The sequence below is a fragment of the Bubalus kerabau genome, chromosome 7 (genome assembly GCF_029407905.1).
Source record: "Bubalus kerabau isolate K-KA32 ecotype Philippines breed swamp buffalo chromosome 7, PCC_UOA_SB_1v2, whole genome shotgun sequence".
In the NCBI taxonomy this organism is placed as follows: Eukaryota; Metazoa; Chordata; class Mammalia; order Artiodactyla; family Bovidae; genus Bubalus; species Bubalus kerabau.
In genome coordinates, this window is record NC_073630.1 from 38,961,113 (window position 1) to 38,987,708 (window position 26,596).

A 26,596-nucleotide genomic window follows, 5' to 3' on the forward strand; every position below is an offset into this window, starting at 1 on the left:
TTAGAATGGAAAATTTTTCAAGACAAACACAGTCAAGTTGAAAGAGATAAGTGGTCACTGACTTTATCTTATGCCATTTTACAATTCTGCCCAGAGACAAATACAAATAGTGATGAAATTTTGTTTAAAAATTAGAGAGATTATTATTAACAATCACTCTGACACAGCATAAATTATCTTTCCTCCCAGGTTTTAAAAGTATGTATGCTTTAATAAAAGATGAAGTGCTGAGTCCCTAAATTTGATAAATCTGGTCTAGAAAATATTGAGATTTTAAGAAAATGTATATAAATAAATAATATGAGTGTGCAAAAGTAAATGAAGGTGACAGAGATGTATTTGTATTGTGAAGAATTTACACTGAAAAATATCTTGCTTATCAAGTGAAAAAGCATACAAACACAACTTCACTATTTTTTCTCCTTTCCTCTTTTATATTTCAAATAAACTGATTTCCAAGAAAGGTAATGAGCTAGTAAATGTGACCACAATTCCATGGGGCCAGTGTACCAAATTAATTGAAGCTGCTAGTTGGAAAGATAGTTATCTTACCAGACAAGTTGGAGAGCTCTATATTTCACTCTCCTTCCTATTTGATAAGAAAACAAAATAAATTGATTGTGGTTCAGTATATTCTAGTTATAACCTGTTATATTATTAATGACAAGAACATATTAAATCATTTCCTGATTGTATCAGAAGTTAGATAAGTGCAGATAACATTATTTTTCAAGTATTATAAATTTTTTGGCTGGCACTTTGAATCACATCTTGACTTTAAGATGTAGTTTAAAATCCCCTCTTCAATTTAAAACAAAACAGTAAGAAAGAGAAGAAAAAGAAAAACCTAGGTTTTATTAAATCTTTTCCTTATTCAATTATATCCCTTAAAATTGTAGATCAAATTCTTTCAAAGCATGTTCCAAATATTGAAGAATGCTTCTATTTATTAAAGATCTAGAACTCTTGAAAAAATTTTTTATTAAATCTAGCTTTTGCCTTTGAAAACAAATATAGCTATTCTTAAATTAGAAATCAAAATGTAACACTCTCATGATTTGCTGTAATAAATATAACCTGTGTTTTGATTGCTGGGCAGTGTTCCATCACTAATCAATTGCAAAACATTTTTAGAATATCATTGTTTTAGATTCTGTAGAAGATATTGTGAAAAAATATAAAGATTGTAAGACATTAAAATAGTCAAAAGTTCTGAAGTCTCAGGAAGTAGAAAGAAAAAAGACAGTAGATGTGTGAATTGTAAAAAATATAACTGACTCTATCCTATGCTGTTATATAATTCTGCAAAGACACAAAGTAAAGCTAAATAAATAGTCATTAAATCTTACCAACTTTTTATCTTTACAAAATAAATAATAAACTTTTACACAAAACCAGCTTTCTAGTTTTTTTGTTAAACTTCTTAGCATTTTAAATCCACTTTCATGTTTCAACTTTCCAAAGACTTAAATGTACTTTGCATATGATGTTTATACTGGAATCTTTAATTATAAATATGCTCAGGTAACATTACGCAGAGATTCATATTGGGAAATACAATTTACATTTTTCTCTCTCCCTCTTTCTCTCCCTCTTTTTAAAATTTAAGAATACTTTTTACTTTTTTAATGCTTAAAAAATATAAGTTGCACTTCAACTATGAGATTAAGCTGTTTAAAAAGATTATTTGTAGTAACTAAAGTTAGTGGGAGTTCTAGTCTGGATTTGAGTTAAGAAATTAATGCTATAAATGCCTTCTGATGTCTGAGGGGTTTTCCCATGGCAAGCATGAATGGGTATAAGCTAAACAGAGAGGCAGAATTTTATACAACAAAAACAATGACTTTCTAGCAAAATGAGTTTTTCAGTAACACGACAGACTATTTTTAAAAGCTTCTCATTACTGAGTTTATAAAGCAAAGGCCTATCTGAAATATTTTAGCAAAAGAGATAAGCACCTCATAAACAGTTGAATGTCTCCTGCATCAGATTTTATTATTCTAAACAGGTTTGTGAGAAAGACCCTTGAGTAGAATTTGGAATGAATAAAATAGTAAAAAGACATGCTACCTGGTCTATAACTGTTAATGGCCAACTAAACAAATTATCAACAGGTAACAGGAAAAGTAGAACCATAGGATAGACTCCCAATCATCCTTTAAAGAGACACGAAGGGAAGTCAGATCTAAGATCAAGAGTTAAATCAAGAAGTAACCATGAAAGCATATGCATACAGAAGGTACTCAGTAGACAAATGTACCAAAAACAGACAAAACCCTTGGCTTCAAAAAAAAAAAAAAAAAAAAAAGACATGATTCTGAGCAGACACATAAATACCAGCACTTTCACTGTGGTTGACACGTGCCAGCGCAGAGGCTGTAAGTACTAAAGCTCTTTCCGCAGTGAGCACAATGGTCAAAAGTCAATTTACTGACCCGCCAGTACATCCTGTCGATATCTAAGAAAGAAAACATAGAAAGCAAAATCTCTTTTGTGTCTTCTGCTGTGCAATCAGTGACTACTTCTACAATTGTTACGAATTAGTCCGCTGTGCTAACTGCGCCTAAAGTAGGTGAGATAGTGACATGGGTCTCTGGACTGACTTTCAGTCTGCTCTCCTGCCCCACCTGTAGGAGGAAAACAAGAACTCTTCACCCTCCCAATGCAATCATGTATCTCTGGGCACAGAATCTGCCCTACTTGTTTTTTTTTTTATATTTCACCTATTGAATTTCAAATATTTAGAAGGATTTTTTTTAAAGATCTACTTACCAATCCCCTTAGGAGTTAAGAACTGAAAGCCTGCTGTGTGCTGCATTTCATACCAGCGTTATTACATTTGCTAGAACCACCACTGTAATATGTATCACTGGAAAACAAGAAAGCTGTATCTATCCTATAGGGGATTTAGCAGTATGAATTTCAAATCCTCTAAAAGATTTCTCGTTAAATAGTCAGTACAGTTATACATGTGCATGTATAACTGTGGCGGATTCATTTTGATATTTGGCAAAACTAATGCAATTATGTAAAGTTTAAAAATAAAATAAAATTTAAAAAAAAGAAGGAAACATTAGAAAATAATTAAGAAAAAAAAATAAAAATAAAAAAATAAATAGTCAGTACAGTTAGCATGATAAGCAGTCCCAAAATGTTAACATCATTATGATAGAAAAAAAAAAGCAAGTTACCCTAGGTTACCAGAGTATGCAAGAGTATTATACTATTTCCCATTTTGGGTACTTGCATTCCCAGGTGGCACTAGTGGTAAGGAATCCGCCTTCCAATGCAGGAGACATAGAGTTACCGGTTCAGTTCCTGGGTCAGGAAGATCCCCTGGAGGAGGGCATGGCAACCCATTCCAGTATTCTTGCCTGGAGAATCCCATGGACACAGGAACCTTGTGGGCAACAGTTCATAGGATTGCAAAGAGTTGAACACAACTGAAGCAACTTAACACACATCAACAATGGAAGCAAAAGTCCTTACCCACTAAAACATTTACTGAACTATTTATGGGTGAAATGTATGATGTCTGGGTTTTACCTTAAAATACTTCAGGATAAAAAACAGAGATAAAGTATAGGGAAATAAATGAAGTAAAAAATATTCATGTTGATGACTGTTGAGGCTAAGAGATGACAATACGAGAATGTATTATATTGTTCTTTACTCTGTATGAAGTTTGAATACTTCCATAACAAACAATAAAAAGAGTAAAGTGTTAATATGCCTATATTTTCTGTTCAATTCCCTTCCTTTTAGCTTTCTCACTGGAACCCTGAGGACAACTCCAATTCATACAGAAGTAAAAATAAAATCTCAGGAAAACTTTTGGACTGACTACAGCACAGAAATATTCTGATTCTGCTTGCAGATTTATTTTCCATCCCAAATATGAGGTAATAATGGAAATGGAAAGAAAAAAATGGGGGAAAATTGAGATGAGAATAGGACTATGCAAAAGAAATGGGATCTTCAAAGCAAAATGGGAAGGGAGAACCTAAGCTGTAAACTGCCCTTGAAAATTCAACCTCTTTTCACCCATCTTTGCTATCCAACAGAAAGGAAGCTGAAAGAAGAGAAGGCACTTGGATGCCTTTGTTGTGGCTGGTATAAAAAGACATCATTAGCCCCCTACACAAAGTGTAATAAATAAATCAGTGGAAGTTCCATTCAGCCTAGTATATCCTCAAATGGCATAAATACTGTGCCCAGGAAGCTTTGCAAAATCAAGCTGGTCTCTGGGTGTTTTTTGTTTTTTGTGTTTTGTTTTTTTTTTTTTCAGATATCTAAAAATGAATTTGCTTTGAGAAAATTTAGAACCTTAGCTCTCCAAATTTTTTCCAGCATTTTTTGAGGTATAATTGACAAAATTTCAATATATTTAAAATGTACATAATTTTGATATATGTATACACCATGAAAGGATTCCCACCTTTGATACATCCATCACTTCACTTGTTTCCTATTTTTTGGTGAGAACACAAGTTCTACTCCCTTGGCAAATTTCAATTATACAATACAGTATTATCAACTCTAGTCACCATTTAACTCTCCAAATTTGAGTGCAATAGGAAAAGGTACATTATAAAAGCCATAAAATATTCAAATGAGAGGCAAATCTTATATTTCTCAATATTTTAAGAGAAGTACTAAGTAGTCTCAAATTCCACTATGAGAATAATTACTGAAAGAAATTGCAATGTGTCGATTTGAGAACTAGAGAATTCCAGGTACCTTCTCATCTTCAGCCTAACTTTTCCGTAGAACAACCTCCAGACCAACAGTTTGCCATATTATAATGCACTCGTTCATCTTCTTTCACTAAAATAGTTGAAATTTATTTTATAAATTAAATGCACATACATTTCAGGTTTATATACTTATAAACAAGAGCAAAAAAAGAAAAACTTCAGTGTAAATCTAGAACTTGAAGGAGTAACATGTTAAACTTACATTTTCAAATTAGTTTATTGAATTTACTGATTTATAGCAGTTGTGTTATTATTTAAGGGTATTCAAAGAAAGAAATCTGGATCGGAAAGAATGGATAAATAACAAGGTCCTACTTATTGCACAGGAAACTATATCCAATATCCTGTGCCAATCCATAATGAAAATAATATTAAAAAAGAATTCATATATATATATATACATATAAGTGAACCACTGTGCTCAGTCTCTGTGGGGGTCTCTGGGTTCCGGTACACACAAAGTTTGTTTGAGTCCTCTAAGCATCTCTGGCGGGTAAGGGGTTTGATTCTAAATGCGATTTTCCCCTCCTACTGTCTTGCTAGGGCTTCTACTTTGCCCTTGGACATGGGGTATCTTTTTTTGGTGGGATCCAACATTCTCCAGTTCAATGGTTGTTCAGCAGCGAATTGCAGTTTTGGAGTTCTCACAGAAGATGAGCACATGTCCTTGTACTCCACCATCATCCAGCTCCTCTTAACAAAAGCAGGAGATAGTAAGAAGAGGTGGCAAGAATACAGAGAACGGTACAAAAAAAGATAATGACCCAGATAACCACGATGGTGTGATCACTCACCTAGAGCCAGACATCCTGGAATGTGAAGTCAAATGGGCCTTAGGAAGCATCACTACAAACAAAGCTAGTGGAGGTGATGGAATTCCAGCTGAGCTATTTAAAATCCTAAAAGATGATGATGTCAAAGTGCTGCACTCAATTTCCCAACAAATCTGGAAAACTCAGCAGTAGTCACAGGACTGGAAAAGGTCAGTTTTCATTTCAATCCCAAATAAAGGCAATGCCAAAGAATGTTCAAACTACCTCACAATTGCACTCATCTCACACGCTAGCAAAGTAATGCTCAAAATTCTCCAAGCCAGGCTTCAACAATACAAAAAATGTGAACTTCCAGATGTTCAAGCTGGATTTAGAGAAGGCAGAGGAACCAGAACTCAAATTGTCAACATCCATTGGGTCATAAAAAAAGCAAGAGAGTTCCAGAAAAACATCTACTCCTGCTTTATTGACTATGAAAAGATTTGACTGTGGATCACAACAAACCGTGGCAAATTCCGAAAGAGACTGGAATATCAGACCACCTTACCTACCTCCTGAGAAATCTATAAGCAGGTCAAGAAGCAACAGTTAGAACTGGATATGGAATAATAGACTGGTTCCAAATTGGGAAAGGAGTATATCAAGGCTGTATATTGTCATCCTGCTTATTTAACTTATGTGCAGAGTACATCATGCAAAATGCCAGGCTGGATGAAGCACAAGCTGGAATCAAGATTGCCAGGAGAAATATTAATAACCACAGATATGCAGATGACACCACCCTTATGGCAGAAAGTGAAGAATAACTAAAGAGCCTCTTGATGAAGGTGAAAGAAGACACTGAAAAAGTTGGTTAAAACTCAACATTCAAAAAACTAAGATCATGGCATTCAGTCTCGTCACCTTCATGGCAAATAGATGGGGAAACAATGGAAATGGTGAGAGACTTTATTTTCTTGGGCTCCAAAATCACTGCAGATGGTGACTGCAGCCATGAAATTAAAAGATGCTTACTCCTTGGAAGAAAAGCATGATCAACCTAGACAGCATATTTAAAAGCAGAGACATTATTTTGCCAATAAATATCCATCTAGTTAAAGCTATGGGTTTTCCAGTAGTCATATATGGATGTGAGAGTTGCACTATAAAGAAGGCTGAGCACCAAAGAATTGATGTTTTTGAACTGTGGTGTTGGAGAAGATTCCTGAGAGTCCCTTGGACTGCAAGGAGACCCAACCAGTTAATCCTAAAGGAAATCAGTCCTGGGTGTTCATTGGAAGGACTAATGCTGAAGCTGAAACTCCAATACTTGTGCCTCCTAATGCAAAGAACTGAATCATTGGACAAGACCCTGATGCTGGGAAAGACTGAAGGTAGGAGGAGAAGGGAACGACAGAGGATGAGATGGTTAGATGGCATTACAGACTCAATGGACATGAGTTTGAGTAAGCTCCAGGAGTTGGTGATGGACACGGAAGCCTGGCGTGCTGCAGTCCATGGTGTCACAGAGTCAGATACAACTGACCAACTGAACTGAACTACTGTGCTGAACAGCAGAAATTAGTACAACATTGTAAATCAATTATACTTCAATTTTTAAAAATCTGAAGCAGATAAAACCTAATTTATATCTTTATAAATTATGAGTTATAGCATATAATAATAATAACATATCAAGGACTTTCTCTGCATAAGAATTATTTAAATAAACTATGATCATTATGTAACCATTACCACAACTCTCTGAGTAGGTGCTATTAACAGTAGATATTTGCAAATAGAATCTAAGACTTAAAGAATTATTAACTTGCCTGAAGTCATAAAACCAGTGAACAGCACAGCGAGAATTATCAGTTAGTGTTAACTTTAAAGACACCACTCTTTAGTACCCATCATGTTTTGGTATAACTCTTATAAACATACAGCTGTAGAATTATACATACTGCCTTATCTTGGCTGATGTACAATTTAACCCACCAATTTCTCATGATGGGAAAATTTATGTCTTTCTATCCTCGGCCTTCAAGAGGAAGAGACACTAGTTGAAAAATTAGCTAGCGGTAAAGGTAGTGACAGTTTAGAACAATAAGTGTAGAAAAGGATCGTTAGATTTAAGGATACCATTTAAAAGGAATTTAGCAGAAAAATTACACTTTGGACTAACAGGCTAGTATTAAGAGTATAAACTAGATTAATTAGAAATATGGTTCCCAATAGGGAAGGCACTTAAGGTGATGCTTGGGCAAAAAGGAATATTGACTCTGAAGTTTAAATGGAGAACATCTCAGTAGATTGTTCAAATAATTCTAGAACTAATTCCAGAACTTGTATTTTGTCCATTATGGCCATCTTTGACTATACAAATCATCTATAGAGAATTTTGAGAGTTCTGTTGTATGTTCGTCTAAGAAATCTTAAAGTCTTTACACAAAATTCAATTTTATAGACAGACAATTATTTAAAGACAGATACTGATGAAGATGTATTCAAATTCATTGATACATCTTTAGTTATAAAATATATATAATTCTTTAGGTCATTAAGCTAACACTGACAACACGTAGAGAGAGTAGTGTTTTGAGACATGACCACATCTTCAATATAAGTGGTTGGCCTTCCAGGTGAACTACTTGAGCACATATCAGCACAAGTCCTTGGAGAAGCAATTATATGCTGAAGAGATTTAGCAGAGGAAGAACCTATCATGGACAAAGAAGAGGAGGTAGAGCAGACAGGCAGTCTTCAGAAGGAGGACTGTTTAGGAGGAGCCTCAGAGCAGTCCTAAGAATGTTTCCACCAGGCTGATGCGGAACTGAAGCCATGACTTAGAGGAATCCCATGTCCTGGAGGAACAGACCTGCACTAGTACCTGCAGAGCGTCCACTTATCAGTTGAGAACACCTAGAGAACAGGCAGTTTCAGCAGGAATGGAGTAGGGAATACAGAGGGCCAAGCCAAGGCTGTCTGTCAACCAGGAGCTGAGCTGCCTGTTTCTATGGCTGTTTCAAATGCAACATTTACATAAATATAAACATCTCAGTTGGTAAAGAATCTGTCTGCAATGCAGGAAACAGGGGTTCGAATACTCCAGAATACTACAGTATTCTGGCCTGGAGAATTCCATAACTGTATATTGTCCATGGGGTCGCAAAAGAGTCTGACATGACTGAGCAACTTTCCCTTACTTAAATATTTATATAAATATAAACATTTATATAAATATAAACATTCATATAAATATAAACATTTATATAAATATGCATACAGGTATATATATATTTATATATATAACTGTTTTTCATTGTGTTTTTACATTATATATATATGTGTATATACACATAATTATCTAATAATTATATACATAATTCAGTTCAGTTCAGTTCAGTTGCTCAGTCATGTCTGACTGAATCTCAGCATGTCAGGCCTCCCTGTCCATCACCAACTCCCAGAATTTACCCAGACTCATGTCCGAGTCGGTGATACCATCTCATCCTCTGTCGTCCCCTTCTCCTCCTGCTCCCAATCCCTCCCAGCATCAGAGTCTTTTAAAATAAGTCAACTTTTCGCATGAGGTGGCCTAAGTACTGGAGTTTCAGCTTCAAAATCAGTCCTTCCAATGAATACCCAGGACTGATCTCCCTTAGAATGAACTGGTTGGATCTCCTTGCAGTCCAAGGGACTCTCAAGAGTCTTCTCCACCACGTTCAAAAGCATCAGTTCTTCGGCGCTCAGCTTTCTTCACAGTCCAACTCTAACATCCATACATGACCACAGGAAAAACCACAGCCTTGACTAGACGAACCTTTGTTGGCAAAGTAATGTCTCTGCTTTTGAATATGCTTTCTAGGTTGGTCATAACTTTCCTTCCAAGGAGTAAGCAAGCGTCTTTTAATTTCATGGCTGCAATCACCAACTGCAGTGATTTTGGAGCTCCAAAAAATAAAGTCTGCCACTGTTTCCACTGTTTCCCCATCTATTTCCCATGAAGTGATGGGACCAGATGCCATGATCTTCATTTTCTGAATGTTGAGCTTTAGGCCAAATTTTTCACTCTCCTCTTTCACTTTCATCAAGAGGCTTTTTAGTTCCTCTTCACTTTCTGCCATAAGGGTGGTGTCATCTGCATGTCTGAGGTTATTAGTATTTCTCCCGGCAATCTTGATTCCAGCTTGTGTTTCTTCCAGCCCAGCGTTTCTCATGATGTACTCTGCATATAAGTTAAATAAGCAGGGTGACAATATACAGCCTTGATGTACTCCTTTTCCTATTTGGAAAGTTGTTCCATGTCCAGTTCTAACTGTTGCTTCCTGACCTGTGTATAAGTTGCTCAAGAGGCAGTTCAGGTGGTCTGGTATTCCCATCTCTTGAAGAATTTTCCAGTTTGTTGTGATCCACACAGTCAAAGGCTTTGGCATAGTCAAGAAAGCAGAAATAGATGTTTTTCTGGAACTCTCTTGCTTTTTCAATGATCCAGCAGATGTTGGCAATTTGATCTGTGGTTCCTCTGCCTTTTCTAAAACCAGGTTGAACATCTAGAATTTCACTAAAAAGTAGGAGTCACAAGAGATGCTGGTCCAATCCCTGGGTCAGGAAGATCCCCTGGAGTAGGAAATGGCTACCCACTCCAGTAATCTTGCCTGGAAAATTCCTTGGACAGAGGAGCCTGGCAGGCTATAGTCAATGGGGTCACAAAGAGTCAGACACGACTGAGCAACTGAGCACACACACATTAAAACAAAAGTATAATCATTAAGACTAGTTCTGTTTACAGGGCTCAAACTCTCATGACACTCCATCTTTCTCTTTTTCATGGCTGGTGGTTTAGTCGCTAAGTCATTTCCGACTCTTGCAACCCCATGGACTGTAGCCCATCGGGCTCCTCTGTCCATGGGATTTTCCAGGCAAGAATACCGGAGTGGGTTGCCATGACCTTCTCCAAGGGATCCTCCCAACCCAGGAATCAAACCCGGGTCTCCTGTATTGCAGGCAGATTCTTTACCGACTGAGCCATGAGGGAAGCCCTTTTCAAAGCCTCGTTTTCATGGTTGTGACTAATTTTCAAATTTCTGCCACAGAATGTTGGGTGCAACTGACATCACAGATGAAGAAGCAACTCGGTCACTGACATTTTCCTGGAGAAAACTGCCATCTTCACTCCATGCTTAGGCAGGTCCTTCAGGCATGAACTCGGAGCTCTAGATTCCCCTCTCCTCTTCTTTCTATTACTTCCATTTCATTCTTTGGCAGAAATAAAAGTACTCTAAGCCTATTACCCACCCCCTTAAAAAAAATGTGGAGGAAAAGAACTTTTGAAAGAAACCGCCTTTTTAATCTATTTTCAGTCTGCTTTAATTTATCTGTCAAAGAAGAGAGATGAGATTTATGCTGCTGATTCCAACGTGTTGCATGAAGTGGTAAATATCAGCACTAGAATTTGGATTTAAATAGGCTTAGGTTTGAATGCCAGCTCAGTGGCATATGAATTATGTGACACGGGACAAGTTTCTTATTATCTTTCTTCACCTGTAAGATGGGCATAAAATATTACCTATAGAAGTGTCAAGGGGATAAGAAATAATTTATGCAAATGGCACATTACCTGGCACATTACCACATTTTGAGTAAGTACTCAGTAAACTTTCTGTTAAAAGATTATCAATTTTTTCATGAAATGATTTCAAAATTATGGGACCATATGAATAGTAAGTAACACTTAAAGACATGACACCTTCTTGGAAATTTTTCTCAGAAACATTAAAAAAGTCCATCTGTATTCTTAGTCCATGCTAATTTTGTTATTTATGAACATTTTTATCTTAATAGCAAAAACAACAGAAATATTTAAGCACATATTAGCATTCAGACTTATGGTTTGCAAACCAGACAGTTGAAATGGAACTATTCCTTTCATTCCCCACTTTAAGAAAAAAAATGAAAAACTATCTTGAGCAAATTATGTGTAAAACAGCAGCAAGGTCTGTCAGGCAGTAACAGTGTCTTCTTCCTAAAAACAATGGTTCTCACCCAGTGTTTAGACTCATGAGGAATTAGCTCTAAAATTAGAATTACATCCAGATTCTGTGATAGAACTTTTGAAAAATGACTCTCAATTTGGAAATTACATTTGAAAGAAAGGGTGAATGTCATAGCTTTAATGTTTATTTACTATTTTTATCTAGCCATGGGCAATAATATTTCCAGATACCCAAATGACAAAATAGATAGAAACTTGATTCAAATTTAGAGAGAATGATTATCCCACGCTGGTTCAACAGAACAATTAAAATACATTCCTCATCTTACATGAATTGTATTTAATACTGTATTCAACTTGAGAATTGTAAAATAGCATAAATCCTAAATATAAAAACAACCAACCCCACTTATGCTTCTCAGCACTCAGATCACATATAAGCATGAAAATGTGTTCTGGGAAGATCAAATTTCCCATCTAGTTGTCTAAAGGACATTAACCCTCCATTATTTATTGGGTCTATAATAAAAGAAATTCCTGCATGGACCCCAAAAAGAAAAAAAAAATTGTCATGGTTCCCAGGGAGAAAAAATAAAAAGCAAGGATTATCCTTGAAAGCAAAGAAGAGAATAGATTTTTTGTCTTTTTTTTTTTTTTTTTAACCAAGTTGTCAGAGGAGTTGCCATGGGCACCAGTGGGGGCCTCAGTTTAAATGTCAGATTTCTCTTCAACTACTGTCTTTTTAGCATTTTTTCTTTGTTACTCTGTTTTCTCCTCCACCTTATTTTTTTCAGGATTTAAATAAACATTTTTTTGTTTTAGTATTCTTGAAGTATCTTTTTTTATTCCCCAAAAGACAAAAAAAATTTTGCATTTAAGTGAGTGATCATTGCTTCATTGCACCCATATTTACATGATGTAACAGAAGTGAAAGCATTTAAATCATACAGAGGTATCCAAACACAGCCAAGTAGGGTTAGTCACTAGAAATAACAGAATTTAACCACATTAGCTATCATTACACAAATGCTACTATATGGCATATGGTGTATTCCATTATTTACTTGATAGAGTGTGCGTGTGTGTATGAGAGAGATAGAGAGAAATAAGGAAATATCCATGAAAAGGCAAATGAGAAAGTCAAAAATCTTATTCTTGACTTCCCTGCAGTCCAGGGGATTGGAATGTGGCCCCTCCACTGCAAGGGACACAGATTCAATCCCTGGTTGAGAAGTTAGGATTCCACATGCCACGTGGCATTGCCAATAAATAAATAAATAAAAGCTTAAAACTAAGTTACTGTCTTAAAAAAAAATCTTATTCTTAAGGGCAAGACTGATATGGGCTAGTCACAGTGAGTATTTAAACTCATATAGCTTACATCCAAGTTTAAAAGTTTAAATCTAAGTTTCTAAAAATGGTGTTAGAAAATCAAGTTGCCTGATCTGGCAGGAGCAAACAGAAATGACTATTTTTATTCTTCAGGAAAATGGATTGGCAAGTTGATTTGGTTCCTAGGCTTTCATTGTCTAGAAAGCAGAACCAAATTCAACTGTCTGTCTGCCCTGTGCTTTTACTCCTCCCCTTTGAAAAGCTGGGCATTCACATTTTGCATACTTTTTGCTAGTGTTAACATTCAAATAAACATACTGACCGCAAGCAACTTCATGAATAGGGAAGGCCGGCAAGTGGAGGGATTTATATCTCTGTCGATAGGATTGTGTCAGGCACTGTCCTGTGGGTCCCCAGCATGACTGCCACCATTTGCATAAGTGAAGGCCCTCTTCCCATTGGAGGGAAAAGGAGAAAGCTACATGTCTGTCAACTAAATGCCTGTGGGCTAATCACCACAGAAAAATCCATGGATTATGTGAGTGGATTTGAATAACCCTGGAGGAGAAGGGAGGTACAGAAGTACTGAGTCATCTATTTAACCTCCCTACAGATCAGTCTCTGTTTACTTCCTACTCAAACAGTCCAATGTCGTCAAATTAAGAGACTTTTAGGTTTCATTGCTATAGGACAAATTAGACTGGTAAACTGTGGAAACTGGATGGTCCCACAACTTCAAGGAAAATGGTTATACACGAGTAACTCCTTAGTAAAACTAACAATATATCAACCACAGAGCAGCAGCTAAAATACTACTCTCTTAATAGTGATAAACTGCTATTGTACCATATTTCAGAAAACTGCTTTGCAAAGTATACAGCAACATGATGCTTTCATTTCGCCAGGCAGGAAGGAAAGTAGGCGCCATCCAAGGGAAAGAAAGGAACTCGAGAAGATGCCATTTTGAATTCCCTTCCTGCCAGAAGGAAGTCCTAGCAGAGTGATCATCCATTTTTATCTTTCGTTTTCTATCTTGTGTTACTAAGAAAGAAGCATCCTCTTACACATAAATAATTCAGAACTTTGGTCAAGTATGTATTGAAGGCTATGCTGTGAGCTGTGTTGCAGGTAAAAGAGAAAAATAAGACAAAGGGAGAAACAAGTGTGAAAACTTGAAAGCAGGAAAATCTAGAACTAAATGTACAGCTGTGCTGTATAGATCATCCAGAGCTACAGGACTTCCCATATGGGGGAATGTCTGTCAAGGTTGAACTGATTCAGCGGCTTCAAGGCAGTAATGGGATAAGGCATAGGGCCTAAAGCTGTGTGTCCACATACTTGACTATTTACATTTAAATTTACATATAAGTAAAAATAAAATTTAAATATAAGTTCCTCACTCACAACGTGTGGCTATGTAGCTACAGAACATTTCCATCATGCCAGAAAGTTCCACAGCAGAATCCTAAAGGATGGGTTTGATTTGATGTAGTGAAAAGGCCAGGTTTGCACTCTCTAGCATGGGAACTATGTAAACACAGAACAGTGGAAAGGAATTGACATTAAGTTCCTGAGCAAAGGAGAAGACTAGATTGACAGGAAGAGAAATTTCTATATTGGAAAGTGGAGGGGAAAAAAATACTAGAAAGACGTCACCTAAAGGCAGACAGATTCAGGGAACAAGGAAACACCGTGACAGAAGCTGTATTCAAGGATGATGGTTCAGACAGCAGCGTGACTGGATCAGGGAAGGCAGCATCTAAAGATCCGGAGATTTCTTCTGGGGCTGCCCCCATAACCTCCCTGTGCAAAGATGATGGTTTACACCAGAGGAGTGACAGTAAATGGGAGGAAAGGATAAATGCTTTTTAATTCTTAAGAAAAGTAATCTCTAGAAATTGGGAGTGGGGAGAGGTCATACACGATCACTTCAAGTTTGTCAACAAGCGTCTAGGAGAACTGTAAGCTTTCAACACAGATGTAGGAATATGCTAGTGGTTCTCAGTCCTTCACTCCCTCTGTAGAGCCCATGAGCCCCCACACTTCACTTTCACACCTTCCAAAGTGATGATTTCACGCCTCCCCTCTTGTATTGACATTCCTCTGCCTCTGCATCCTTCTCCATCAACTGATGATCTTGTCTCTCACTTTTCTGGGAAAATAGAAGATGTTATGTGGGATCTCCTCCTTCCTCCCACAGGCAGCCAGCTGCTTTATGCCCCAGCCACTGGCTTCCTTTTTCCTTCTCAGTGAAGAAAGTGACCCTCCTCCTCTCCAAGGCTAGCTCTGGAGCCCCCCTCCTACTCACTCAAAGTGAAATTACCCCTCCTCTCACTCTGTTATTGATCTCCTCTGGCTTCTTTCCTGCTGCACAGAGACAACGCGCTGGGTTATGAACTTGACCTTTCCTTTCCCCACCCCCGCACTGTCCATCAGCCAACTGCTGGATGAGACTGATCCTCACCTTCAGCTTCAAGGTGGAAGCAACTCGAGTAATGTTCTTCCCCTACACACAGCTACTGATTTGGACAGAGGCAGGAACTCTGACTCTGGCCATTTAGAAATTTCCCTGCACATTGTGATTGATTATGCTGATCCAATCAGAGTGAATGGCAGGACTTCTGTTTCCTACCACTCTGGTCTGCATGCTCTAAAGACATGAAAGCCAGAACTACTGATATTTTGCTATTATAATAAAAGCTAAAACCGAGTATAAAGAAAAATGTCAAGAACTATAGAACTGAGAGATGCAGAAAAATACAGTTGGAATCCTTAATTCTGGATGTTTTCAATTACATGAATCATTCCAATTTTTGCTTTTAGAGTTTAAGCCAATTTGAATTGGAATTTCTGCCACTTACAGCCAAAAGCAAGGTAACTGGTGCATAAAGTATCTCCAATTCAAATGCATCTTTCCATGACCTCTTGTACCCCTGTAGTTTTGCTCCTCAATGTCAGCTACTTGGGCTCCCCTTTAATATTCTTCTGAACTGTAGTTACCATCAGCACCAATTACTCCATATGAAATCCAAAGATCACTTCTTTTGATTCATTTCGCTTGATTTCTCAACTGCATTCCAGAATTCAACACAATCAACAGTTCTATCACAAAATATTTTTCTCCCCATCTTCAATGAAACAGTATCCTTTTTGATTTTCTCCAGGCACACACTATCAGGGTTCAGTTGAAAAAAATAGAAATCACTTTGGCACGTAAAAGATAAACGGATGTAATACAGGAAAGTAGGTGCTGTCCAAATGATGGAGAGGTTGGAGGATTGGGTTCTCTCTAAGTCCTGAGATGAATCCCAGAATAATGCTTCAGAGTCATCACACTCAGGACTTCGGATAATCAGAAAGTCATCCTGGAATTCTTGTCTCCAAGAATATGTTTTAACCCATAAATATCACCATCATCCTCTTACTTTCTTTATCCCAAATCCTAGGAATCAACCTCGAGTTCTCTCTTCTTGCTCATTCTCTGTATCCAATCAATTAACACATCAGTCAATCTACCTCTGAAATAAATCCTGCATCTACCATTTTTCATCATCTCTGCCACCAGCATCCTCCATAATTTTTCATCTGGGCTATGGACAGAGCCTCTTAACTGATCATTCTGGATCAGCTATTTCACTCATACTCTGCATAATATCCAGAATGGTTATCTTACAATCAATATTAAACTGTAAAACTTTCTTGCCCAAAGTCCTATAGCAGTATTCAGTTACACCACCAATAAAATCCCAGTCTCTTATCCTCTGCTTGAACTAGTTCTGCTCACCTATCTAACCTTCTCATATCTTTACCCTTTGTCAATGGTCCTCCACACACACTCGCCTCGTCATTTTCTTAGGACATACCAACCTGACCCCACATTAGGGCCCTCACTTTCCCTCTGCTGAAGATATTCACAGAGCTGTCATCTGATCATTCAGCTTTCAGCAGTTTCATAGAATGGTCTCTAATTTCCAAATCTGATTTCCTTCCCACTCTGTATCCCATCACCCTGTTTATTATCTTTATTGCAACCTCACCATTTGAAATTCTCCAGCTTATTTCCTATTAATTCCAAGAAAGCAATGATTGGTTTGGCATCCTCTCCTCCACATCTAGCAGCTCATCTTGAGCTACAGTACACACTCCATAAATGTCTGTTGTATGCTAGATTGAATTCTTGGCAAACAGCCACAAACATTTAAATAAGTGCTTAGAATCCCAGATGTAGATTTACCTGGGGTCATGCTGTCTGGGAGGTAGCACAGTATATGACAAAACTTCTCATTCCTCTGTGGAGATGGGACTCTCTTCTGCAACAGGCATGGGGACAGCCAGAGTTCAGAATGGCAAATTAAAACTAGGGAAAACCAGCACTTACTACTAAGATCTGAGGAGAAGGGAAGCTGTATCCCTTTATATTTGAGAAAAATATTAGCCAACATTATTCTGATTTCCAAAGTTCACTGACGATAGAAAATGGTTTAACTTATAAACCAACTCCATGATATCACAGTTGCTGCTGCTGCTGCTAAGATGCTCCAGTAGCATCTAACTCTGTGCAACCCCATAGACGGCAGCCCACCAGGCTCCACCGTCCCTGGGATTATCCAGGCAAGAACACTGGAGTGGGTTGCCATTTCCTTCTCCAGTGCATGAAAGTGAAAAGTGAAAGTGAAGTTGCTCAGCCGTGTCCGACTCTCAGCGACCCCATGGACTGCAGCTCACCAGGCTACTCCGTCCATGGGATTTTCCAGGCAAGAGTACTGGAGTGGGATGCCATTGCCTTCTCTGGGTGATATCACAGAGGCCTACATAAAATAAACCAGAGTCTTTCTAGCATTCAGAAACTCTTTAAATTACAGAAAGTTATCCTCTAACTAGAATGCAAAAGAATGAAAATTATCCTAAGTGATTCCTGAAAGAGGAAAGTGTAAATTTGAAAAGATATAATGTTTAGAAGCTTAGGAAACCAAATGACTTTGCAAAGAGTTCTAGATGTAGGGTGTGTAAGAAAGAGAGGAGATCCACGTTTTAAGAATTACCACCATATTTGCTAAGGAAGACTAAGACCTCTTGGAAGGACTGGTTCTTAGTCTGGATTGGTGGCATTTCAGAAAGTCTCCAAATGTAAGTGAATTGGCTGGCAAGAAGAGGAATCCTTCCAGAAACTTCACCATATTTAGGGGACAGTAATAGCTCCTGATGAGAGGAAAATTGGGCTTCTCTAGAATACATCAACCAACAATCAGTCTTGGATTGGTTGTGTTTCAGAGAAAATCCTAACTCAGGTTAGCAGACAGACTATAGAATGCTTTCATTCCTAGGGCCCAGTTTTAATCAGAATAATATTATTATTACTTCCTACTTGTGTGTGCATTGATATTTTCTGTACAAGTTCATGGTGTTAACACACTTTGTTTCAGTCAGTAATATAAGCTTCACCTAAATCCTTCTATTTATAGCATATCATAATGACTATTATGATCCTTAAAATGACTACCAAAATTTGTACATTTTTATTTACTCTTCTCAAAACTAAAGATAATTAAGTCTTTATTTCCTCTCAACCGTCAAGCTTCCTTACTCTACCAGGAGATTGATGTTATTGTTAATTACATTTTCCCCTTTGCCTTTACATATATCTCTGTAATTATTTTTCTTTTAATTGAAATATATTGGACATGTAACAGTGTGAAAGTTTAAGGTATATGATATGTTAGTTTGATGCATTTGTATATTGCAATGTCACTGTAGTGATAGTACCTCTATATCTTTCTTGGCTCCATCTTCTCTTGCTTTCATTTTTTTCTTTCTGAGTTAAAGTTTCTTTTCTTTCCAAGATTAAGTTCTACTCTTTCTGGGTCCTAGATACCCTCCCATATTTTCATGAACCTCTTCCTTTCAATTATCTTTTCCTTTCCTGGAGTACTTTGTCTCTTGTTTACTCATGTTTTCAAAGGTCCAGAGAATACTTAACGGAACTTCCAGCCAAACTGATCTCTAAAGACAGCAAGGCATTGCCTGAACAATTAGAAGTATTTATTGCAAAAGTTAGCTCAGGTTTCTGTGGGTAACTACTCATATAATTAGCAAGATATAAAGTGGCAATCTTCCATGAAGTAGACAGCACCCTCAAGTGAATATAAAAACACTTCTTAGCATTGGAATCTCTTTCTAGAATTTAAGTATCACTTTTTCTCAATATGACAACATATCTCAACATTTTTATCTCTCACTAGTAAGCTAACAGCCCTCACATCACCACTTGAGATAGTCCAAGCTTCAATGTTTTTCAGTTGCCTTTGAAAAGAAAACTTGGTTTTATCCAAACTAATTATACTACTTTATCCTTAATCTTCCCAATACATGATTTTTTGTCCCTTTAGGTCCTAAAATTTTTTACCTACACCAATGAATTTAAAATAACAAATATTAAGACCTTTTGTCAAACCTTAATTCAATTGATTCTGTAGTCATTGATATTATTCCCTATAAATTATCTTATATGAATTCAATAATTCCACATTCTTAATTTCCCCTAACTCTTTGACCCTTCCTTAAAAGTGGGAAACCCTCAAGACAGCATTCTCCAAACATTCATGCTCAGGGCTCATATGGTCCCATGTCAGATGAATCCCAGAGTTCTACCTAGATTCCTGAAATCCCTTCTAATCTCCAGGTCCATGGCTTCAGTGCCTGCTGGCTCTCTTCCTCCTTCACTTCAAAACCACATGGTCTCTCCTCCTTAAGTACATGATGTCCTTTAAAAGCAAAATCTCCATGGGAAGATGCGAGTTATCTCTAAGTATTTAGAGAACCAGTGTATAGAGGAAAAACTAGACACCATATGAAATATCACAGGAGGGCACCTGTACAAATGACTTGAAGTCTCAGTGAGGTACATTTTCAGTTGCTTTATTTAAAAGCTTTATAAAACTTATCAGTCTAAAAATGGAAGGTTTTATAAGAAATTTTAGAGTAATTTGTATTGCTGCTAAATCACTTCAGTCGTGTCCGACCCTGTGCGACCCACAGATGGCAGCCCACCAGGCTCCCCTGTCCCTGGGATTCTCCAGGCAAGAACACTGGAGTGGGTTGCCATTTCCTTCTCCAATGCATGAAAGTGAAAAGTGAAAGTGAAGTCGCTCAGTCATGTCCGACTCTTCGCAACCCCATGGACTGCAGCCTACCAGGCTCCTCCATCCACGGGATTTTCCAGGCAAGGGTACTGGCGTAGGTGCCGTTGCCTTGTCTGGTAATTTGTATTAGATGTTTAATTAAGGATATACCTATTGCTGCCATTAAACTTACAGAATTTGTGACTTTTTATTGCATCAATAATTTGTTTCTAATAAAATTGAAATATTGTAGTCTCAATAAGATTAATTAAATGACAATACCTTTAACTTATATGTCATATATCAGATATGTCATATATCAAATGGTTGGATGGCATCACCAACTCAATGGATATGAGTTTGAACAAGCTCTGGGAGATGGTGAAGAACAGGGAGGCCTGGTGTGCTGCAGTCCACTGGGTCACAAAGACTTGGACTTGACTGAGTGATTGAACAACACAAATATCAGATAAAATTATGAATTCATATTAGCATTTTCTTTTCCTTTACCTTGAGGAGGCAATAATTTCTTAGCATACAAAACAGCATTAATCATAAAGAAAATAATGCTGTATTAAATGTCATTAAAGTTGAGAACCTTTTAAATAGTGAGGTTCTGTTCATCAAAAATACCATTGAGAGATTGAAAAGACAAGCCACACATTAAAAGAAGATATTTACAAAATCTTCTACAATATATACAAAATTATGCAAGGGACTCTTGTCCTGCTAAACAGCTCAAAATGAAAAGGCAAGCTTTTCTAAGATGGCATATCTCATCATCCATAGAGTGTGATCTTTATATTTAAATGAAGATTCAAGTGGAGTTACCTCTGTTCCACAAGAACAGAGTGATCATGAAGACCACATTATCAGCAGAAACTAAAGGGCATTATCTGGCCTTTAGGTTTGAATCCTAGTGAAATATTACAGTGTCACACTTGGCACATGTATTTACTATTTTAGATGAAAAAAAGATACTTACCAAGTGGAATAATTGCTACACTTTTCCTGTTGCTATAACACAGTACAATTCTAGGATATTTTATTCAAAACGATTATTATTACCTTTCTTAGTAAGTGCAATTCAGACACAAGATGTTCAGATGGAATATAGGTGAGAAGAACCATTAGTTTTGCCTGAATTGCTCTTCCTTTTGTTTCTTGGACTATTACCTTTTATGATGGCTGTTAACATACTCTAACCCTGCATTCTCAGTAAGTCTTTTGTTTTTAATAGTTACATTTTTTAACTTACATAAGCGTTCATTTAAACATTTTCAGCAATCATCTCCTAGTAGTATCAGACTGTTAGTTAAGCAGGAATCTACTGCTTGAACAGTTTTCCTGTCACTAAGGCTCCAAATCTGCTCTAACCTAAAAGACTACTTTCTGGTGCTACAAACCTCAAACATCAAAGACCATTCATACAATTATCACTTGAGATTCTGTGACTAAATTCCTCTCTTTAAGACTAAAGTCCTCTGAACTCATAGTACAATTAATGATTTTCCCTATTTTTGCCAAGAACAAAAATAGTAGTGAGTGACGATTGTTTGCTACTGTATGTTATAAGACACAAGAAGAAAGCCACCTACTATTATTCTCTCTATTTGACAGATGAAGGCACTAGGGCACAGGCTGGTTACATAGGGCCCATTTGGGCAAACTGGTTTGACCAAACGGTGAGTGGGAGAGCGAGAATTTGAGTCTCTCATCCCCTTCCTTTAATTTTAGGAAATTGTTTCGCTTGTTATGGGTGAGCTTTTCAGATACCACCTCTTTTTGTCTGAGTCCTGAACCAGTAGAAAATAAAATAGTAAAGACAAATGGGAAATTGATTACTGTAAAACCCTGATATGCTGTGACCCATGATATTGTGAATATAGGACATATGAATGTTTTTTGGCTCTCTCCCTTGCCTAAAATTTGCTTTTGGATTGAGAGGGTCTAAAGCTTGCCCACCTCCTCAGAATGATGTTAGATGAGTCTACTAACACTAATTGAAAGATGAGACACTCATCTAACTTGGCCAATGTAACATTCACTATAAGAAGGGAAACATGATTTGAGGTTTTGAATGTAAATATGACTGAATTCAAAGCCCATGTCCTTTCCAACTTATAAACTATCAATATTTCTTTTGGTTCTTTGTATATAATGGATGCTGCTATTATAAAACAGTTTATTAATACTTTGGAAGGGAATGTATCATATATTTTATAATTTACTTCTTATCCAGATGAAATACTAACAAATTCTATCTATAATTTCCTGTAAAAATAAATTTTTACTTTTTTTCTACTCAGCTCAGCACACACTTTAAAATCAAGTGGTCAATAGTAAGTGGGGAATTGGGAAATTCTTTGAAATAAATATAATTTATCAATTATATATATTTAATTTAATATATAATAAATAAATAAAATATATAAATATAATGTATCAATTATCAATTAATTCTAATGTTTATTATTTATCAACTAACTCCTGAAAAGTATTTTTATCAAATGTATTTTATTTTAATATTTAAAAATCTTAATTACCACAAGTTGATCTTACATATTTAATAAGATTAAACTGCTATACCAAATGAGCAAAAAATGTATCCCTGTGTTATCAAATGTACCAAGGACTTCAGTCTAGAATAGAAAGAAGAATCATTCAGATTCAATTTTGAATGAAATGTTTGTTACGCCTCCATAAAATCTCCTAATTAATTTTATTTGCTCTTAAATAAACATTCTAATTTACTAATTTAGAAAGAACAACAAAGAAAATAACAAAATTAACTTGATAACCTCATCAGAATATTTCCTGATAATATGTGTCCTCAGACTGAAGAAATGAATTTATAAGACACTGGCAATTGTATTTAATATTATTATTTAATAGTGACTTTTAAACATACTATTTTTGATTTTTCTTTAACTGAATGTAAGGACTATTAGTTTTTATTCTTATTTGTACACACCTATCATTGAATATTAATTAACATTACAAAGTTATAAAACCAACTTATCAAATAAATCACACACACAACAGTTATACTTTAATCCTAGAATGAAAATTTAAATCAAAAAATTAAAATCTAAACCTCTTATTTTATTCTCTTTTTATCACATTAATTTCTCCCAATCCCAGCACTTCTCCTCAAAGTTGTCCCACCACCCCTCACCTGAAGCCTGTGAAGAAAGCTGAGCGCCGAAGAATTTATGCGTTTGAACCGTGGTGTTGGACAAGACTCTTGAGAGTCCCTTGGACTGCAAGGAGATCCAACCAGTCCATCCTAAAGGAGACCAGTCCTGGGTGTTCATTGGAAGGACTGATGCTGAGGCTGAAACTCCAATACTTTGGCCACCTCATGCGAAGAGTTGACTCATTGGAAAAGACCCTGATGCTGGGAGGGATTGGGGGCTGGAGGAGAAGGGGGCGACAGAGGATGAGATGGCTGGATGGCATCACCAACTCGATGCACATGAGTTTGTGTGAACTCCTGGAGTTGGTGATGGACAGGGAGGCCTGGTGTGCTGCGATTCATGGGGTCACAAAGAGTTGGACACGACTGAGCGATTGAACTGAACTGAACAGATATCTGGTCCTCAAAAGTTCTTTCCAGTCAAGATTCAAAACTAAAGAACAAGTGAAATTGAATTTAATAGACATTTAAAATTGAATTTCAAAAGTGGTCCAGATTTTTTTTTTAAATAACACATTAAAAAGATAATTTCTTCCCTCTTCTCCCTAGAAACCACCCAAAATAAGAAGAAAAGTAAATGAATGCAAATTCCATCTACAATAAAAGATTTCTACAAACCAGAACTACACAATTTGATAAAGCGTTCTTAAACGCAGAGAAGGCCAACTGGGGTACACGGTGACTCATGAGAGAATGTCTCAGACCACAAGACTTTAAGTAAGAAGAGTGTTTGACATATAAGATCAACAATGGCTTGTTTGGAACAAGAACAGAGACACAAGGATGTGGGGGAGCCTGAAAGTGAGAGTCATTCAGTCCTATCTGACTCTTTGTGACCCCATGGACTACACAGTCCATGGAATTCTCCAGGCCAGAATACTGGAGTGTGGAGCTGTTCCCTTCTCCAGGGGATCTTCCCAAACCAGGGATCAAACCCAGGTCTCCTGCATTGCAGGTGGATTCTTTACCAGCTGAGCCACAGGGAAGCCCTGAGGAAGCCTAGACCCAGTTTACCATAAAATTTTGAGAAGCAGAGAAGATGGCACTAAATGAGGATCTACATAGCCAACCAGATGTGCAAAAAGGCATCAGTCAGTTGGACAGGAGAATTGAGGAAAAATAAAAGTGAAAAAAAAATTACTTACAAACATAACTGCATATCATGGGAGAATTTCTACTTGTACAGTCTTGGCCTCATCTCCACACAGACATTTTGCAAAGAGCTGATTCATAAATATTTATCTCATTCAAAAGAGAGTATTAATTAAAGAGAAAGCAGAGTAGATCTAGTATGAAGATTAGAAGATTAGGGAAGAAAGGAAATAGAAAAATCAAGCAAAATATATTAGCCCCCAATTGTTATCACATTACATCATAAATTTATTTAAAGTTATAATTTTGCCACTTGCAGCAACATGGATGGACCTAGAGACTATCATACTGAGTGAAGAAAGTCAGATAAAGGAAGACAAATATTGTATGATAGTACTCATATGTAGAATCTAAAAAACAATACAAATGATATACAAAACAAAAAGAGACTCACAGACATAGAAAACTAAAGGAGAAAGGAAGGGAAGGAATAAATTAGGAGTATGGGATTAACAGATATAAACTCTTGTACATAAAATATATAACAAGAATTTACTGTATGGCCCAGGGAACTATATATTTTATAATAATTTATAATGGAAAATAAACTTAAATATATATATATATATATAACTGATTCACTTCACTGTACACCTGAAACTAACACATTATACATTAACTATACATCAATCAAAAAATATATATAAAGAAAAAGAATAAACAGGATAATGTCAATAATAAGAACAGAATGGAAACTAGCTGTCCAGATACTGAAATATTTCATAAAAACCATACCATTTTCATAAAACCTTAAGAATGTGTGATATTTATCCATGACTGGAAAAAATAAATCAATAAAACAGAGATGAAAACTACATATTAGAATTAGATCTAATATGTACATGAATGTAGTATGATAAAAATAGGATTTCAAATGGGGAAGATGGGTTATTTAATGAAGGATTTTCAGACAACTTGGCAGATACATAGAAAAAAATCGAGATTTATCCATAACCCATGTATTACACAAAATAAATTCCAAATATATCAAAGATTTAAAAATGAAATTACCTTGCTCCTGCTCAGTCACATCCATCTCTTTGCGATCCCATGGACTGTAGCCTGCCAGTCTCCTCTGTTCATGGGATTCTCCAGGCAAGAATATTGGAGTGGGTTGCCATTTCTTCCTCCATGAAATCTTCCCAACCCAGGATCCAACTCATGTCTCCTGTGTTTCTTCATTGCAGGTTCTTCCCAGTTGAGCCACCAGGAAAGCCCAAAGATACCTAAAAATACTAAAAACAGCATAAAATAATTAATAATCTCAGAAAAAGGAAGACTTTCTGAGTGTGTTGCAAAACTCAGAAGCTATAAACAAAATAACTGCATGAAAATTTAAATTTTCTGCATGCAAAAATTGTAAAAATCAAAAGACAAATGAAACGCAGAAAAAAATAACTTACAAAAAACTAATTTACTTTTATATATGAATTTTGCCAATCAATAAAATAATAATCTAATAGAAATGAGCAACGTAAAAAAGAATTAGGCAGTTTATGGAAAGAAAACACAAATGGCTCTCAACATACAAAAGGCACTCAACTTATTTAATAACAAGAAAAAACAAAGTAAACTATAGATCCAAAGTACCATATATTTTATTTATGTATAGTCTCATCTAATTATATTTTTGTCTAGTAGTAATTTCACAACCTTTATCAAAATTATAAATTTTCAGACCCTTTATTTCAACAATTCTACTAGGAGTCTATCCTACTGACTTTGTGACATAGGAGAGCAATGGAACATGTTGCACGATGTTTATTATAACATTTATTGTATAAGATTGACAAAAATTGCCAAAATCTATACCAAATCTCTATCCTGAAGGTTGGTTAAATAATTGCTGGCATATTCCTAAAATGTATACAATGCAGACATTTAAAACATTGATTCTATTAAACATTTGGTCTGGAAAACAAGGTTGTATTGCACATTGTTACTATTACTGGTTGTAATTTATTGTATGTATTCTTACTGTATACATAATACAATAATGTATACTTATTGTATATGTAATATTATATCTATATGATCACATTATATATAATATATTATAGGTAAGTTATGTAAATAGTTATATATTTGATGTATTCATAGTGATACATATGTACATATATGTATTCTATATGCACACACAATATCATTAGTATATGCAAAACAACAGTTGCTACTGGTTGCCTTTGAAAGAAGTATTTTGTACTATTTGTATTACCAATGCCACAAATAATTAGATGAATTTTTAGTTACAAATTTACAGTTTTAATTAAACAAATATCACTGATGAAAGC

General features: G+C 36.1%; 2 long non-coding RNA genes across 3 annotated transcripts in view; both read right to left on the minus strand.

The window, feature by feature from the left end:
- Nucleotides 1-26,596, minus strand: part of LOC129657656 (uncharacterized) — a 107,077-nt gene that overhangs the window by 36,842 nt on the left and 43,639 nt on the right. For both annotated transcript variants that reach the window (XR_008716953.1, XR_008716954.1), the window contains exon 2: nt 25,317-25,540. This is a non-coding gene — a long non-coding RNA (uncharacterized LOC129657656). The remainder of the gene's footprint in view (nt 1-25,316; nt 25,541-26,596) is intronic.
- On the minus strand, nt 1,979-13,869 carry LOC129657657 (uncharacterized). Its single transcript, XR_008716955.1, has 4 exons — nt 13,159-13,869; nt 4,741-4,827; nt 3,308-3,400; nt 1,979-2,458 (listed from the first exon to the last, which is right to left on the minus strand). It is a non-coding gene; the product is annotated as an uncharacterized LOC129657657 (long non-coding RNA).